Genomic DNA, 19,805 nt, shown 5'->3' on the forward strand with positions numbered 1-19,805 from the left:
TGGGCAGGCAGGTAGGTGTCAGCCCAACTGCCCTTCTGTACCTGGGCCCTCCCCACACCTGCATGCACACTCCCCAGGTGTCCAGCCAGTAAAGTGAAGTGGGTTAACTGAAGATATCACTGGCCTCCAACAAAGAGTACCTTAAAAGGAAAGGAAAACTGCTAAATTCCAGCATAGAAACCAGGTTTATTTAGTTCTGACTGTTGCAAATCTGCAGCTTTCTGTGTGACACCATAAGGTCCTGTTACATTAGGGCTCCTGCAAGGCTAATGTATACACAGCTAGGTTTACCACCCGCCCGTGGTCAAAATGAAATGCTCTCATAGGCGAATCAGTTTCTAATAAACTGTTTTCTCCTGCTTTAAAAAAAATAAGAATAAAATGTCAACACCATGCAGACAAATACAGAGATGAAAGTGAAAGCTCTGCTTATCCCTGCAAGCTTTATTTATTTTTTTAAATAAAACCGGTTTGGATCAATTCAAGATAACTGCTGGGAGATGCAAGGTTTTATACTTTTAGATACATCATTTCCTTTTGTTTCCAATCTGGGCTCATACGGAACATCGCCAGTGTTTTTCCAGTGGCACAATGCAGTCCTATAAGAGTTAAAATAAGAAACCCTACCTTTTTAATCTGCCAGAAAACACAGGAGAGGAGCAATCAACTCTGGGAAGAGTCGCTCTGAATGAGGTATGCCTGGCTGCTTTAGGCCATGCTGTTTGTCAGTCTTTCAAAATTCAAGTCATTACCAGATGCTGATCTACTATAATATTGTGATATTTTATCTGATTACACTTACCTGATTGTGCCTTATCTGCTATTTGCCTTTCCATTCTTCCATGTATATTAAATGCAGGTGCTTTTATTATTCTGAGAGCTAGAAAGTGTTGACTGCTCTGAATATAAATGGGGATATTATATCATTAACTTGCTCCGAAAGCAGGGCCATTCACTGTGTAAATCACATGCAAGGTGCCTAGTGGAGACACAATAAACCATAATGTCTTGAGAAAGAAAGCAATGAGGTATGAGTAAGGAGATAAAAATTTAAGGCATTGTTAAAGAAGGGTAATCTTCAAAATCCTATTTGGTTCTTTCAAACTAGCATTTGTTGATAATATAACCTTTGTATTAGAAACTTTTTTAAGTCCATAAAAAAATAACTTTGGGAGGAGGCATCATAACACAAAATGTTATCACTAATAGCATTGCAGAGAAACACGATCACTAACATTCTATGGCTTGTCTAAGTTAGCAAAACGTTTTCAAAGTAGAGGTCTAATCTCTTAAAGAAGTACACAGCTTTGGCAAATATATTCTTACCCAACCTGGGCATTCTGCTTAAACAAGGTGAACAAATGACCAAATGCTTTAAGCATTTCCAGACATTAAAAGGTGAATAGTTTAGACTCTGGTTGCAAATTTCAAAGGAAGTAACATGCAGTGAATTAAAGCAGAACTGTGACTATGTGACCAACAGTCTGGGGTTATACGTTCTGCTTAGTTTCTACTATGTTGGGCCCCTCAAAGTTAATCCACAGTTATTTAAGTGGAAAGTTTCAGAAAATCCATTTTCAGAGCAAATGTTATGTGAGAGCTTCAATAAGCCACTGACTTCTGTGGGCTGGAATGTCAGATGGCTTGTTCATTTATCAGTGTTCCTCAATCCTCTGCCCATGGAACAGGTAGAGCCAGCCCTGTGAAGGAACAAGTTACTCTCCCCACCGGAAGCAGATTCTGACTATCAGATCTGAATGTGTGAGACAAAAGAGAAGTAGGAGGACAGCTAGGAACATGAGGAGTGATGTTCTTTCTCCTGAGTAAGCAGGAAGGACACGGTCTCTGCTCTCACTGTCCTCCCACATGCCATGTGCGGGCACCCCGTGCAGTGTGGGTGCTGCTCCTCTCTCCCCGCATTTCACCGTTGCACACAAATGCAGCGGAAGGTCAATTTTCTTTTAACTGAACAAATGTAAGTTTAAAACACCTCTTCAAGTCAAGGTTGCTCTTTAATCAAATAACCCTTTGTTATTCTTAAACCATATGCTTGAAAATAAAACATTAATGTGGAAAATGTTTGAACCTTTCAATAATTCTATATTTGCACACATTTTCTCAGGAAAGATGTAATAGGTCTCATAACCTGATTAAACTTCATTTATTTGTTTATATATCAAGTATATCTTAACTGAGCTTTTTACATTGTTTAGAAGATCTATTCTTGAAAAATGGTTAAAATTAGTCAAAATGCAAAATAAACATCCCAAATATAAAAATATAAGGTTTTCAAAAGAGAGTATGGGAGAATTTGGTTATGACTTATAGGCAGCCAAGATTTGTTAGCTCACAGAAAGCAATAACCATAAAAGAAAAAAACTGGCTGCATCAAAATTAAAATCTTTTACTCATCACAGACGCCATTACAAAATGAATACCCAAGCCCTAGATAGACCTGGAGAAAACATGTATCTAATAAATGACTCTTATCCAGGATATACAAAGAACTGTGACAATTCAACAACAGAAAGACAAACGACCCAATATAAAGTGGGCAAAAATTTGAAGAGTCAGTATATTTCACAAATGGCCAATAAGCACATGAAAAAGTGCTCGATGTCATTGTGATCAAGGAAATGCAAATTCACACCACAAGGAGACACTACTACACACTGACCAGAATGTCTGCAGTTAGAGACTAACTCCCCCGAAGGACGGGGTGAAGAGCCCTGGGGCAGCATGGTTGATGGCCGAGTAAAATGACACAATCATGCTGGGAAAGGTCGAGTAGTTTTTTTTTAAATGAAAGATACACTGACCCTGTGACCAACAGTTCCACCCATAGGTATTTACCCAATATAAATGAAAATACGTTCACAAAAGATGTGTGATAGTCATAGCTACTTTATTCATACAGTCCAAACCAAGAAAGAGTCCCAGAGCTCATCAACAGAACAGATAAATAAACAGTCATATTGCAACTAGCGATGCCAAAGAACAAATTGTTGATACATGAGAGAACACAGATAAATCTCTCAAATATTACTCAGAGTAAAGGAAGCCTTACATGAAAGAGTGTATATTACATGATTTCATTTACATGATGCTAGAGTATGCAAAACTAATCTACAGTGGAAAAAATTCAGGGCAGTGGTTGCCTCTGCGGTTTGGGGAAGGGATTCACTGGGGAGGGGAATGACAGAACTTTCTGTACCACACTTGGTAGGTCATAGGTATCTGTATGTTTGTCAAAACTCAGTCAATGCATTCTCAACAAAAATGCTTTTAAAAAATACCTCAGTTTGTCCAAATGTAAAAAAGCTATAAGAAGCAGTGCAATGAGGCAAACAACTGTATAAAGACTATTAAAAATGTGACATTAGTTTTTTAGAGTCTGCTTTCAAACTTCTAACCATACCAGCCTGCTTACATCTGCCAAAACCTGAGATGAGGGATGATGGCACCTCAGAGACCAATTCCAGGCTTTCCTGCCACCTTATTCCTCATCTGCAGAAATGGCTAAAGGGTTGCTTAGGTCATAGCTCACTGAAAGTTCAAATGATAGTCACTTGCTTTTAGATTATCTCATTCATGTACAGAGTTAGGGAATGATACAGATTCCAATCAGAGAGACAGGGGTTATTAGGCAACATACCTGTCAATCAGCTACAAGTCTGCAGTCCCTGCGGCACAGACACCAGAGAAACATGGCAAGGGCTGCAAATGTCTTCGGCTACCAAGGTTATGCTTTCACACAAGTCAATTGTGTGAAGTAAATAAATCAATTGACATTTATGCATACATGGACACGTACATAAATATAAATAACAAAGACACTGCATGGCCCAGCCTCATAAGTCTGCCCCAAAATAAAACTAGGCAAGTTTGTTTCATTGGCAAGTTTTTGCAGGTCACTGATGAAATCTATACTTTCTCATCCCATGACATTAGGGTCAAATTCAACTCACTAAACGGTCAAGGCACATTTCCATGATAGAAAGCTAGAGTTTCTAGAAGGGGAATAGGGGTGTCTCCACTGAAATTAAAATGTGCCTCTGTACACCAGTTCGCAGGTGCTCACCTGTTAGTTTGTAAAAATTTCTTGATTGTCAGGGACTCACTGGAATCTGGAGGTCTGGATTAGAAAATACATAGAGCACTCTTAAAAGTCAAACGAAGTTGAGTAGCTATTTGCTTATAGACTAACTCATCCATCTAGAGATGGATCTCTGTCAAATTCCCCACGTCCTGTAACTGTTATTTATGAAGACTGCAGCCTCATAATTCAGAGATTACCAATCAGTCCACACTGATAGGTAGGTATTTTTCTTGCTCACTCCGTGGCAAGACACATATATAATAAATTCTTAGGAAACTTATCTCTTCCACTTAGAGTCAAAATAACTGCTGACTCAATAATTTGCCACAAAATCTATTCCTGGTTAAAAGGGAGCGCCACCCTCTACAGAAAAGAAGTATTTCGATATTTCAGCATTTCCAAGAAGAACAGTGGTACCAATGAGAAGCAAAATAAGAAACTAGGTTCCATGACTGAGAAATTGTGTTTAAATATTTATATGCCATTTTAAATTTGTTCCCAAAGGAAAAATTAAAACAGAGTAATTGCCCACATACCTATCAGATTAAAAAAACACAATTTTAAAAACAAACTTACTTTACTTTTATAGCTGCATATAGGAGTATCTGTATTTGTATTAAACATTATACAAATAAATATTATTAACAGTTATTATTAGAATTGTACATTTATTCCCTGATAATTCTTCTTTTACATTTTAATAAAGGCCTAAAGTTGCCATGATTTCAACTCTTTTTAAAATCTTTTACCTACAATATTAAGCAAAACAGCTGACAATACAGTATTTCATTGTAAATGAAGAAGTCCTTAAAAGAGATTTAAAAATATTTGCCAGCAGCATCAATGACCTTCTTTTGAGAAAATAGTTAAAAATGAAAAGAGCATCAACGAGCTTTTGTAAAAGTGTACTACGTACCCATGTGTAACTGGAGTCCCTAAAGGGAAAAGGGGGCAATAACAAATACTTGAAGAAATGACTATGGAAAATTTCCCAAATTTGATTAAAATCATACACAAACCCAAAATACCAATGAACCCCCAAGCACAAGAAACATAAACTACACAAAGTCACATTTTAAGCAAATTGCTCAAAACCAGTAATAAAGAAAAGTGTAAAAGCAGTCAGAGGAAGACATGCTCTGTACAGAGGAATAAGGAGATTTATTATTGGAAATGAAGGAGAACACAGTGAAGCAACATCTTTACAACAGTGAAAGAAAAAAAGATAAACAGTGACAAGTGTGGGCAAGGAAACTGAGGCCCTGATACATTGCTGGTAGAAATGCCAAATGGGGCAGGAATTTGGGAAAGTCTGTAAGTCCATCAAAAAGTTAAACGTATGACCCAGCAACTTCACTCCCACAGAAATGAAAGTGTGTGCCCTCACGAAAACTGGTGCGTGTGTGTTCACAGCAGCATAATTCATGACAGCCAAGAAATGGAAGTAACCCAACAGTCAACCAGCGACTGGAAAAACAAATGTGGTGTATCCATGCAATGGAACATTATTTGGCCATGAAAAGGAATGAAGTACTGGCATATGCGACAACAAGGATGAACCTTGAAAACAAAGAAGCCAGATACAAAAAGCTACTTCATGTATGCTTCCATGTATATGAAATGTCCAGAATAGGCAAGTTCATAGACAGAAATATTAGTGGCTACTAGGGGCCGGACGAAGGTAAACATGAGGAGCCTCAGGTAATGAGTATGAAGTGTCTTCTTGGGGTGATGGAATGTTCTGAAATCAGATAATGTTGATGGATGTACAACTCTATAAACCCTCTGAACGATACACTTTATAAGAGTGAACTTTAAGATCTGTGAATTACGTATCAGCAATACTGTCAAAATAAAAGAAATAATAGAAATACATTGTGGAAGGTATCTAAAAGGTAAGAGACAATGTTATAAATGATATGCTATGTACAAAATACTATGCATAAAAATATGCTACAAAAATTTTTTTAAATAAATAAAAGGCTGAGATTGTACAACTGAATGGAAAAAAAAAGACCTGACCATATGCTGCCTATAAGAAACATAATTTAAATATAAAGATTCAAATATATTAAAAGATATGAAAAGATATATCATACTAACACTAATTAAAAGAAAAAAAGCAGAGGTGGTTATATTACTAACAGAAAAAAAGTGTGGGCAACCAAAGCGATAATGCAAACCAAAGCGTCGCTGGTTTGATCCCCAGTCAGGGCACGTGCCTGGGTTGCAGGCCCTGTCCCCAGTAGGGGGTACGCTAGAGGCAACCACACATTGATGTTTCACTCCCCTTCTTTCTCCCTCCCTTTCCCTCTCTCTAAAAATAAATAAGTAAAATCTTAAAAAAAAAAAGAAAAGAAGAAAAGAAAGACTTCAGAGCAAAGAGTATTACCAAGAAAAATAATGTTAATTCATTATAAAAAAGGGGTCAATTTTTAAAGAGGGTATAACTACACATCTATGCACCTAATAACAAGTTTCAAAATACTTGAAGCAAAAATGACAGGATTACAAGGAGAAATAAAAAATTCATAGTTATTGTTGGAGATTTTAATACTTGTGTGGTGGGCAGAATTTTAAGAACACCCCCAAAATCCTCACCCCCTGCTATACCTGCCTTCTATAATTCCTGTCTGAGACTTGTGTATACGATATTTCATCCCTGTGATTACTTTATGTTAATACGGCAAAAGTGAGAGATTTTGCACCTGCAAGTAAGATCACTTATCAGTTGACTCTGAGTTAATTAAGAGAATTATCCTGCCGTGGGTCTGACCTAATCAGGATAGTTCTGGAGATTAGAGAGGAAAGAACTCAGAGACTCTTGGTACTATTGCCTTTGAAAAAACAGGCTACCATGACTGTTTTTCCACAGGCTACTTCACTTCCTCACGCAAGGAAGTGAATTTTGCCAACAACCACCTGTGCTTGGACAAGGCTGCCAAGTCTCACATGAGACCCCACCACCAGCTGACACCTTGATTGCTCTTGTCTGAGACCCTGAGCAAAAGATTCAAGCTAAGTCATCCCCAGATTCCTCACTCATGCAAACTGTGAGATAAGAAATGTGTGCTACCTTAAGGCCAATTTTTGGTAATTTGTTACACAGCAATAGAAAACTATATACCCTCTCCCAATAAGTAAAGAAATATAGACAGAAAATAGAAAGACTACAGAAAATTTGAACAACACTGTTATGCAATTTGACCTAATTGACATTTATATAACATCACACTACAGCAGAATATATGTTCTTTTAAGTGTTCAAGAACTCTTTACCAAGAGACTATATTTTAGGTGGTAATACAAATCTCAATAAATTTCAAAGGATCCAACTCATACAAAATATGTCCCATGACCATAACAGAATTAAGTTAAAAATTGGTAACAGAAAGATATTTAGAAAATTCCCCAATTTTAGAAAACTAAGTAATACATTTCTTAGCACATGAGTCAAAGAAAAATTAGGAGGGAATGATCCTACCAGAATATTGCAAGACCCCTTAAAGACTGAGCAATCAGAGCTTCACGAAGTTGTAGGTAAATGAACAACCAAATGAGACTGAATTATTGTATTTAAATATTTTGCAATGCAACTACTGTAAAAGATAATCAGCTTCTTTTGCGGGAATAGAAACAGGAGCGTTATACTATCAAACTTTTTCCTGTAAGCGGACGAAAAGCCGCTGTCCCTTAGCCTGATGGCGATGAAAGACAGAAGATGAATCACTGCTTGTGGAAGCCAATCTATTCAGTCACCCGGACTGCTGTTATTTATTACTTGTCAGCACATGCTGTTAGTTCAACTAAATATAAAAACCTGAAGTTCTCTTTTCTTTCCCACCCCATCTTAAATGAAAAAGTGACACAAATTTAAAACATTAAAAGAACATTTTAAGTTTATTGTTTTTCTAGTTTGTTACTTAGGTGCTGTTTGGGAAACATTCGGCCACAAAGGAAAGATTATTCATTGTTTTGACAAGTCAAGTTTAAATGTTTACAGAGACTAAATATGGAAATATAATTTGGGAGCTCTCCTTCCAGGATAATATAAGCACAAAAATTTAAAACAAAGCACTCAGGAAAAAGTGATCGTTGCCACACCGCGCTGAACTGCACAGAGCCGGAGACAGACTCATGGCCAACACAAGTTCCATTTCCTGACTGCAGTGTAATTGAACTATTTCAGATAAGTTATAATACTCATATTTGTTACAAACGAAGTATAAATTTTGCTTTGGCCATACCACAAGATTCTCACCATTTAACTGCAATCAACCATTAAAAAAAAAAAACTTCTTCCTATAAAGTACAGACACAATGCCATGTTACCATGAAAAATATATTTGGAGAATCTGTCAAGACAGTAATATTAAGCAATATGTATCAATTTAAGTAAGTACCACCTACCCCTGCCAAGCATAAAAGCCTGTTATCCTTAATTACATTTCTCACGGAGTTTTACCTTTAAAATGTCAAACACAGCCCACTAGTTCTGGGGCTAATTTCAGCTTTCAGTGATAAACATATCTTATGCTTCACGTAACATTAAGTGGCCATCTACCACAGAGCACACAGTCCGTTTTCTTTACGCTCTTGTTTCAGTGAACAGAAAAGACATTCTGCAGCAAAAAAGAGTGACTACAACTAGGACTCAAATCAAATGTAAGTGGATATAACAGATATTTTCAAATAGTTGCCTGAAGATGATGCCTCACTTATTCGGTAAATCAAGAAAAGAAGCCACCTAGCCTTCTTGTGCCAAAACAACTTTTTTTACACATTTTACAACAAAACTTCTTTGCACATAATTGCACACGAATCCTGTTACTTGCAGACTCAGATTCATCATTAGAAACATCAATTATTTTACTGAAGTGTAATACTTAAATCAGACAAAACTCCTGATGTGATACTATTGACCTCTGCACTGAACAGTCTCCAAGGACCACATAACTATGGCTCTTTCACTTCTTCCTCTGAGAGCTGTCATTCCCCCCCCCCCCCCCCCCCCCCCCGTGGAGGTGCTTCCTCCACACATCTCCCACACTCTCCCCCCTGCGCCAGCATTCTCTGAGCTTTAAGAGTCAGCTACCATAGTTACTTAATACGCAATTCTGAGAGAGGGACACTTTGTAATTTCTTGATCATATGTACGAGAGCTTGATACTGTAGATACCAATGTATGGGTTTTATATTTGTGCAAATTCTTTTCCTCCAGATTACTTGCTTTTTACCTTTTTCCTCCTTATACTCTTGCCAACACTGAGGATCCCATGTGAGTGTGTGTGTGCTCCCACATGCATGCACACGTGAATACTAATTTATCAACAGATAATAAGCATTAGAGAGAAAGGGCAGACAGCTACAGGGTATATCTAGACAGTGAAATTCATTTCTATACCTTTTTGCCCAAGTTATTTGCAATAAACCTATAATAACGCAAATGAGAAATAAGAAATTAGGAATTAGGAAACAAAGCTTTAAAAAAAAGCCTCTGTACCCCAAATCATCTAATGTTCATATACTTTTGAAAGTTTAAACTGAAGTTGTGGGAGAAAGATTATGAGGAAAAGAATTCACATTTGAGAGATATATGCAATAAAATTATCATGGGGAATAAGGAAAGCAAGTGGCATGATCAAAAACTTTAATCTTTTCTTGTAATTAAAAAACACTAATTCAATAATAAAATTTTTTGAAAGTCATATGCAATAAATAAATATTCAATTTATTGGTATTTTGAACTAGATTTTTAATAGCTCACTCAATCACAAATTCTGTTTCTCTGGTTCACTATGATTATAAAATTCTCAATTATCTACACTAAAAATGAAAAGGTGTTTAAACCAAGTTTTTTTGGCATATAAAAAAACTTTCTTAAGTGTATAGGTAGAGGATACAACAAAGAAAAAAAGAAATTTTAGCCCTGACTGGGAGGCTCAGTGGATTCAAGCATCATCCCATACACTAAAAGGTTGTAGGTTTGATTCCCAGTCAGGGCACATACCTAGGTTGTGAGTTCTGTCCCTGGTCAGGGAGTACACAGGAGGCAACCAATTGATGTTTCTTCCTCACATCAATGTTTCTCTTTCTCTTTCCCTCTCTCTCTAAAATCAATAAATATATCCTTGAGTGAGGATTAAAAGAAAATGTACCTACCAGAAAAAAAAAAAACACAAAAAACCTTTTATCTCAAATAATGATCAATTAAGGAAGAAAGTGCAGGTCAGAAAAATGGTGGAAGACTAAAGGAAAGAGTTAATAGTGAGGTAGAAGAGAAAAAGGAACAGAAGACCAAAAAGATTTACTAAAAAGGTTAGACAGGTAGGGCTAGTTCAAAGTAGACACATTAACCAACTAATGTGGGGAGGTGCACCCCTCAGTTTTCTATCCATTTGGTGGTTCCATAAGATTTAAATATATACCTCATTTAGCTACCAATCAAAACTATGCTAAGTGAAATAAGCCAGGTGGTGAAAGCCAAATGCCATACGATCTCACCTATAAGTGGAACCTAATCGACAAAACAAACAAGCAAACAAAATATAACCAGAGACATTGAAATAAAAAATAAACTGACAGTAACCAGAAGGGAGGGAAAAGAGGGATAATGGAGGAAAGATGGGAAAGGGTCATCAAGGACCATGTATAAAGGACCCATAGATGAACCAAAGGGGAGAAGGATTGAGGGAGGAAGGTGGGGGGAGATGGGGCATAGGAGAGCGGTGGGAGGGAAATGGAGACAACTGTACTTGAACAAAAAAAAGAAGAGTGAGAATGCTATAACAAACTTAGATCAAATCTAAAAAAACTATTTTTATAATATCTAGCTAATAAAGGCAAATAATTTCAAACTAATTCATAATAAAATGTGCTTATAGTTCACAAATCATTGCATTTCTACATACTAACAATGAAATATCAGAAAAGAAAAAATCCAATCTCACTTACAATTACAACAAAAAGGATCAAAAAGCTAGCAATAAACTTAAGAAAGGAAGTGAAAGACCCAGACACTGAAAACTATAAGACATTGTTGAAAGAAATTGAAGATATAAAGAAATGGAGAGATATTATGTGTTCATGGACTGGAAGAATTAACATTGTTAAAAAGGGTATATCATCTAACACAACATACAGATTTCATGCAATCTCCATCAAAATCCCAATGGCATTTTTCGAAGAAATAGGACCAAATAATTCTCAAGTTTTTATGGAACTACAAAAGACCCTCAATAGCCAAAGCAATGCTGAGGGAAAACAAACAAACGCACAAACAAAAATCAAAGCCAGAGGCATCACATTCCCCAACTTCAAATTGTATTACAAAGTTACAATAATGAAAACAATATGGTACTGGCAGAAAAACAGACACACAGACCAAAGGAACAGAATTGAGAGCCCAGAAATAAACCCACATACATATGAACAGCTAATTTACAACAACGGAGCCAAAAACAGACAATGGAGAAGGAAAGCCTCTTCAATAAATGGTGTGGGAAAAACTGGAAAGCCACATGCAAAAGAATCAAACTAGACAGTTATCTGACACCATACACAAAAATTAACTCACAATGAATTCAAGACTTGAATATATTGTAGGACCTGAAACAATAAAGATATATAGAAAAAAAAATAGGCATTAAACTCATGGACCTTATTCTCAGAGAGGCTTATGTGAACTTGACCACAAAGGGAAGGGAAATAAAAGCAAAAATAACTGAAAAAAATGAATATCAAACTAAAAAGCTTCTGCACAGCCCTAGCCAGCGTGGTTCAGTTGGCTGGAGCATCATCCTGTAACCGAAAGGCTATGGGTATGATTCCAGGTCAGAGTACATAGCTCGCCTGTGGGTTTGGCCCCTGCCTGGGCATGTACAATCCCTGGTCTAGGTGCACATGATCCTTGGTTCAGATGCATCTGGAAGGCAACCAATTGATGCTTTTCTCTCAGATTGATGTTTCTCTCTCTTCTTTCCTCTCTCTCTAGAAAGCAATGAAAAAGTGTCCTTGGGAGTGGATAAAAAAAATTAAAAATCTTCTGCACAGCAAAAGACACCATCAACAAAACAAAAAGTCAACGAACTAAAAGATGATATTTGTAAACGATGCCTTCAATACGGAGCTAATAGCTTGTGTTGCTCAGTGGATTAAGTGCCAGCCTGTGAACCAAAGGATCATCGGTTCAATTCCCAGTCAGGGCACATGCCTGGGTTGCAGGCCAGGTCCCCAGTAGGGGGCGTGTGAGAGGCAATCACACATTGATGTTTCTCTCCCTCTTTTTCTCCCTCCCTTCCTCTCTCTCTAAACATAAATAAATAAAGTCTTTAAAAAATAAAGAGCTAACATCCAAAATATATAAAGAACTCATACAACACAAAACACAGATGGCCAATAAATGTATGAAAAGATGCTCAATATCACTAGTTATAAGGAAAATGCAAATCCAAACCTCAATGAGATAGCACCTCCCACTTGTCAGAATGCCTATTATCAGTAAGACAAGAAATAAGTGTTGGAGAGATGGTGGAGAAAAGGGAACGCTTGCACACTGCTGGTAGAAATGTAAACTGGTACAGCCACTATGGAAAACAGCATGGCAGCTCCTCAAAAAATTAAGAGATACCATATGACCCAGCAATCCTCCTTCTGGATGTCACACACACGCTATGGAACACTATTCAGCCATAAAAAAAAATGGTGAAATGTTGCCACCATTTACAACATGGATGGATCTTCAGTAAGTGAAATAAGTCAGACAGAATAGGAGAAGAACCGTAAGATTTCACTCGTATGTGGGATATGAAACAAAAAGCAACAAATGAACATACAAAACAAACTCACAGATACAGATAACAGAATAGTGGTCACCAAAAGGGAAGGGGGAACAGGCAAAGGATGAAGAGAAGAAAGGGGGTCAAATACATGGCAATGAAAAAGACTAGACTATGGGTAGTAATCATACAATGCAGTATACAGATGTTGTATTATAAAGCTGTACAGATAAAATTTATAATGTTATTAACCAATGTTAGCCCAATAAACTTAATTTAAAAAAAAGACTGGCAACTCACAATGTTTAAATACTCGAGGAAGAACTATAAAGACTCCTGAATTCCAAATTGATACACCTAATAAAGGTTCATTTTAGTATTCTAAAGCTATCTATCAACAAAATACCTATCCTTCACTGAAGGCTGGCATGCTTTTGATAAAACATCAATTAACATTAATACATAAATGGAAATATGAAAACCAGGTTTTTAGAGTTGGCATATGCTGACATAACCATGTCCTATAACCAGGAGGGACTGATTCATTTACTCAACATGGAAATCAATAAGTTATTTAAGACATTTTTGCCACAGGTTAAGATTCACATTAACTTCTGACAGTCTACAGATTAAGTAAAAAAAGATGGTATCTTAATGTGTATTTAAAAGAGAATAGCCAATTGTATGAATATGTACTTAAAGAACAAACAGGGATGATTACTTGTCCTCCACAGTTTCATATACTTGCTGTACAAGGGGGACCCCCCCAAAACACCCAGAATTATCTTTTAGAGGGTGGGCCCCTTGTAGTACAGGCTTCCCCCACTAGGTGAGTGTTCTGAGAACCCATCTATCTTTATCAGTGTACCAGCTGTACACTGTGTATCTAACTGTATCAGCTGGTGTTCTTCTGAGAGGCTGCATTCGGCTTCCATGAATTTTTTTTTGAACGCGTGTGCCCATTTCATGATGGGTGATTTACAAAGCACACCTGCTCAAACCTCACTGAGGGACCAGCAGTTTTTGACCCAAAATGGCATAATCCCCACACCCCACCCTCCCTATTCACCTGATCTCACCTTGAGTGACTTTTTTGTTTCCCCAGATGAAAAAAGTCCTCAAAGGGAAACGTTGTGCCAATGTGGAAAAGGGGAAACAAAAAAATGGCAAAAACACTAAAAGGCATCAAAATTAAGAAGTTTACAAACTGTTTTGAGCAGTGGAAAAAACGTCTCCATAGGTGTATTGCATCAAATGGAGAGTACTTTGAAGGTAACCAAAGTTCAAACATGTAAGAATAAATACACAATTTTTTAATAAATAAATTGCATTTTGGGGGTCCCCCCTCATATTTACAGTTATAGTCTTTGGTTCTTTCTCCCATGACTACAGCTGCAATGTATTAGTTAGTGAGCAGCAAAACCTTTTTTGCAGGCATCGGAGGGTATAATTGTTAGATTTACATTCTTAATGTGAATGGCAAGAACTTACACTTCACAAAACTTGACCCAACAAATGCAATATATTAACATTTAAATCTGGCTATAAATAAGGTAAACATAATAAACACTTTTTTCTTACTGCAGATTTGTCATAGAAATAAACAGAATGGTTCACATAAGCATAAATAAGTTAAAGGACTTCATAATCAGATTTTAATTTGATATCATAGTGTTTTTGATATCATATTCTCTTCTTCCATGTTTACTAATAGAAAAAATCTCACAAATAAGTTATTACACAGGAGTTTAATACCAAAACAATTTTTTATAGCTATAAGGGAAAAACTTTAGGTGGTAGTTAATATACTGATACTTTCTGAAGCTCAGTTCAGGCAAAGGTTTTTCATTTGTGTTTTTTTGTTTATTTTGCTACCGTGTTATAATAGACTGGTAAACATGATAAAAAAGAACATCAAATTTCCATTTATGTGGTGATTTTAAATACCATACTAAAAACAGATTCTCATTAAAAATCCTACATCAAATGTAATTAGAAGGAAGAAATCTGGTACCTACCAAAACTTGTAGTCATCCTCTTTTGGACTTCAAGGAAATACATTCCAGACGGAGAAGATATATTAAAACAGAATAATAGTAAATAAATATATATTGTTCAAAGGAAAAAAACAATGTATCTTTTTAAACATTGAAAAAGTCTTAAAACAACATTAAAATATTGGTCCTTTGGTTCTATAATGTTATATATCTTTTTATATAAATGGGTTTTAATTTTAATAGAAATATAAAAAATGTTTAAAATGACATTATCACAAGAATCCACCTAATAATGATAAATTCCTTTGCTATTAAGGAGCAGACTTGTTTTACCTTCAGGGTAACAAATGTTTCTACCAAGTACGATAAACAGGCTTTGGCTTTAAAATTTAAAAAAATATTTAAAAAAGAAATTTAAAAAAACTTAAGACATGTCATAATTAACAAAATAATTTTAAGGATACTTTGTAAATAACTCAGTAAGATATTTTCATAAAAATAGTTGTCCTTGATATAAAATACATTATTATTTTTATGTAATAAAAACTGAATATGTATTTTAAAGTAAAAGCATGTGAGTATCCTGGAAGGTAGTGGTAGCAAAAGCAGAGCTTTTATTTTTAAATTTTTTTTTAAATTTATTTTTAGAGAGCTGGGGAGGGAGAAAGAGAGGAAAATATCAATGTGTGGTTGCCTCTTGCATGCCCCCTACTGGGAACCTGGCCTGCAACCCAGGCATGTGCCCTGACTGGGAATCAAACCCATGACCCTTTGGTTCACAGGCTGGTACTCAATCTACTGAGACACACCAGCCAGGGCAAAGCAGATTTTTTAACTCTCTAAATCCCTATATAAACCAGTCAGAGCAACAGAAATAGAAACCAATATCCATAGACAACATCACATTTAAAATAAAACAAAGCATAGGTATCTCCATAACCCCCAAATATAAGCATGTTAGAACAAACCACCAAGTCATAAGACCTTCATAACAGCAGCACTTCTGTGGGAGAAATAAAATAGAAGCCAATTGCTATCTTATAGACCTGATAACAGAAGAAACCCAAAAGAAGTAGAAATGTTGACAAGCTAATTTGTGACAACCTAAACTGGGAGGGGATCTGCCTCTAATAATAGCAGGTGAATGCAAGGTGTAAGAAGGTCTGAAAAGAGCTGGAACAGTCTAGCCCCAAAGAACTCCTGAAACTGAGCAGGAGGGTTCCCTTCCAGGACAGAGTGCCACACAAAGAGCAATCAACTGGTCTTCAAATCTAAATGAGCAGGACAGAGAAAACCAACAGGGTGGAAAAGGAAGTCCAGGTAAAAGTGAGGGGAGGGGAAGAGTCAGGATATCTCAAAAGGCAAGTCAGCATATTTTGAACATTAGAGAACAAAAAAAGACAAAAGAGCATAAAGGTAGAAAAACCAAACTGAACCGGTTCCTTCTAAAAGTTCAGGAAAATGAGCTCACAAAAAAATGAGAACCAAAAATATCAAGGTCACATTCTATGCAACATTGTTATAAATAAAAAAGAGAAAGAGAGAATAAGGACCAGAATATCTTAATAGTCAATAAAAGTACACCAGAAAAGTCAGACACACAGAACATATAAAACTATTACCTTGCATTTTAAATTAGATTAATGACATTAAGAAAATAATACAAATCCTTAAAAAACACACACACACATGAATGAGAATTAGGTAAGGAATAGAGAATTAGAAATAAAAGGAAAAAATCACTTCAGAAATGGAAACTAAACTAGAAGGAACACAGGAGTGAATAAATACAACATATAATACCTTAAGAGAAATAGGTAAAAAGTGAAAAATTTAATTCAAAATGAGAACAAAAAAGATTCACAAGAAAGTGATGTATATTGAAAATAGGCAAACCCAATGCAAATAACAAGAAATCCAGGTCATGATGGCAGTGTAGGCAGACACGCTCAACTCTTTGCACAACCACATCAAAATTCAGCTGAACTACAGAACCACCATCACTCAGAACTGTCAGAAATCGAGATGAATGGCATTTTGACAATTACAGATTGAAGAAACCACATCCATCCAGACTGGTAGGAGGGGTGAAGACGTGGAATGGGCTGGTCCTCACTCATGGGTGGTGGATAAAAATTTGGGATGGGTATTATCTCAGGAGCAAGGAGTCCCAGCCCCACACCAGGTCCCCCTGCTCAGGGTTCCAGTGCCAGGAAGATAAGTCCCCACAACTTCTGGCTGCAAAAACCAGTGGGGATTGTGTCAGTTGAAAAAACTGCTAAAGCCCCAAGCTGTCCCTCTTAAAGAACCCACACATGGACTTACTCGGGCTCACTCCCTCTGAGCTCCAGCACCAACGTAGCAGTTTAAAAGGCACCAAGATATAAAGGGAGGAACTGAAGTAGCTGGCACCAAGACAAGCAGAGGCCCTTGTCCCTTTTATAAACCTTCCCCTAACAGAGCCAGCAAGCTGGAGCCATATCTGAGATCCCGTAGGCCTGGCTAACACTGTTGACCCACCTGGGAGAACCCACAGACTCTGCCACATCTAACTTATGGGCCCACCCAAGCTGCTTTTCCATATGAATGGCTGGTCTTGGCTCAGGCTTCACAACTTCCTGAATTCTATCAAACAAGTAATAGCTGGCCTCAGTGAGCTCCAGGCTTAGCACTAGCAGCAAGCCAGCCTAGATTCACAGCTTGGCTTCACCTGGGAATCTCCAAGCCCAGCACAAGCAGCAGCCATCTCAAATTGCTTTATGGCTTATGCAGGGTGGCCCCAGGCAAAACACAGGTAGGGGCTGACCTTAGCCTGCACACCAAGGAAACATCATGGCCAATGTACCCAGTGGACAGCTACAGACCAAGCTGGAGCACCACCACCATGCCCCTGCACAGCTGATCCTCCACAGAGGGCAGAGGTTGGTGGTCAGTGGTCACAGCCAATCCTTGCAGCTGACTGGCCTGGGTGAATCCCTCTCATTGATCTGCCAACAGCAACAATGGCTCAACTACAAGAGGAGGATATACTCAGGCCACACAGAGGGTACACCTCAAGTACCCATTTTGGGTGATAGTGGAGGCTGTGCCACTGGACCCCAGAGGACACCTACTAGATTATGTAGTGCCCCACTACCAAGACACAGAGTCAAAGCAGCTACCAAATACATAGAAACAAACACAGGGAGGCTGCCAAAATGAGGAGTCAAAGACACATGGCCCAAATGAAAGAACAGATCAAAACTCCAGAAAAAGAGCTAAAAGAAATGGAGATGAGCAGTCTATCAGATGCAGAGTTCAAAACACAAGTTATAAGGATGTTCAAGGAACTTACTGAGGACCTCAACAGCAAAAAAAAAGATCTAGTCAGAAACAAAGGGTACACTAATTGAAATAAAGAGCAATTTACAGGGAAAAAACGGTAGAATGGATGAAGCCAAGAATCAAATCAAAGGTTTGGAACACAGGGAAGCAAAAAGCAACAAAATCAGAACAGCCAGGAAAAAAAAGAATCCAAAAACTATGAGGATAATATAAGCAGCCTTGGGACAACTTCAAGAGGTCCAACATTCGCATCACTGGGGTTCCAGGAGAAGAGAAAGAGCAGGAAATTGAAAATCTATTAGGAAAAATAATGAAAGAAAGCTCCCCTAATTTGGTGAAGGAAATAGACATGCAAGTCCAGGAAGCAGAGTCCCACACAGATGGATGCAAACAGGCACACGCCAAGGCACATCATAATTAAAATGGTAAAGGTTAAAGATAAAGAACCTTAAAAGCAGTAAGAGAAAATAGTTTGTTACCTACAGGGGAGTTCCCATAAGACTGTCAGCTGATTTCTCAAAAGAAACTTTGCAGGCTAGAAGGGATTGGCAAGAAATATTTAAAGTCGTGAAGAGCAGGGACCTACAGACAAGATTGCTGTACCCAGCAAAGCTGTCACTTAGAACCAAAGGGCAGATAAAGAGCTTCCCAGACAAAAAAGAAACTAAAAGAGTTCATCATCACCAAATCATTATTATATGAAATGTTAATGTGGCTCATTTAAAAATAGATCAAAACTATTAACAATAAAATGGCAATAAAAACATATCTATCAACAAATGAATCTAAAAAACAAACTAAGCAAACAAGAACAGAGACAGAATCATGGATACAGAGAACATTTTGATGGTTGCCTGATGGGAGGGGGATGTTCTGGAATGGGTGAAAAGGTGAGGGGATTAAGAAGTACAAATAGGAAGTTACACGATAGCCATGAGGATGTAAAGTACAGTATAGGAAATGAAGTAGCCAAAGAACTTATCAGCATGACCCATGGACATGAACAATGGTGGGGGGATTGTCTGAGGGAGTAGTGGATGCTGGGTGGAGAGGGCCAAAGGGAGAAAAATCAACTGTAGTAGTGTAATCAATAATATATAATTTGAAAAAAGAAATCCAGAAGAAAACCAAAGCAAGGGAAAAGAATAAATACTACAGTAATAATTCAAGTCAATGTTCTTGAAATTAAAAGGAAAAGAACATGAAATTACATAATGAAAGAGCATACTGCATATCTGAGAATATGAACACTGAATAACACCAACACATATTCTAGTAAACATCACTTAGCTACCTATATAAGCAACAGAGTCATTGCTTTCCTCAGGTATCACTGATTCCAATCTGCTGTTGTTATCTTGGTCTATCTTTCTCTCACACATTTCCACTTGTGATCAAGATTCTCCACTAAACCTGGAGTTAGAAAGAAGAAAATTACTTTAAGACTGACAAAGACAATCAGGTTAAAAAGAACCAAATAACATTCGCTTAAATAAAGAATAATAAATACTTGCCCTGGCTGGAGAGGCTCAGTGGATTGAGCGCAGGCTGCAAACCAAAGGGTCACTGGTTTGATTCCCAGGCAGGGCACATGCCTCAGTTGTGGGC

Source organism: Desmodus rotundus, chromosome 1 (genome assembly GCF_022682495.2).
Source record: "Desmodus rotundus isolate HL8 chromosome 1, HLdesRot8A.1, whole genome shotgun sequence".
Lineage (NCBI taxonomy): Eukaryota > Metazoa > Chordata > Mammalia > Chiroptera > Phyllostomidae > Desmodus > Desmodus rotundus.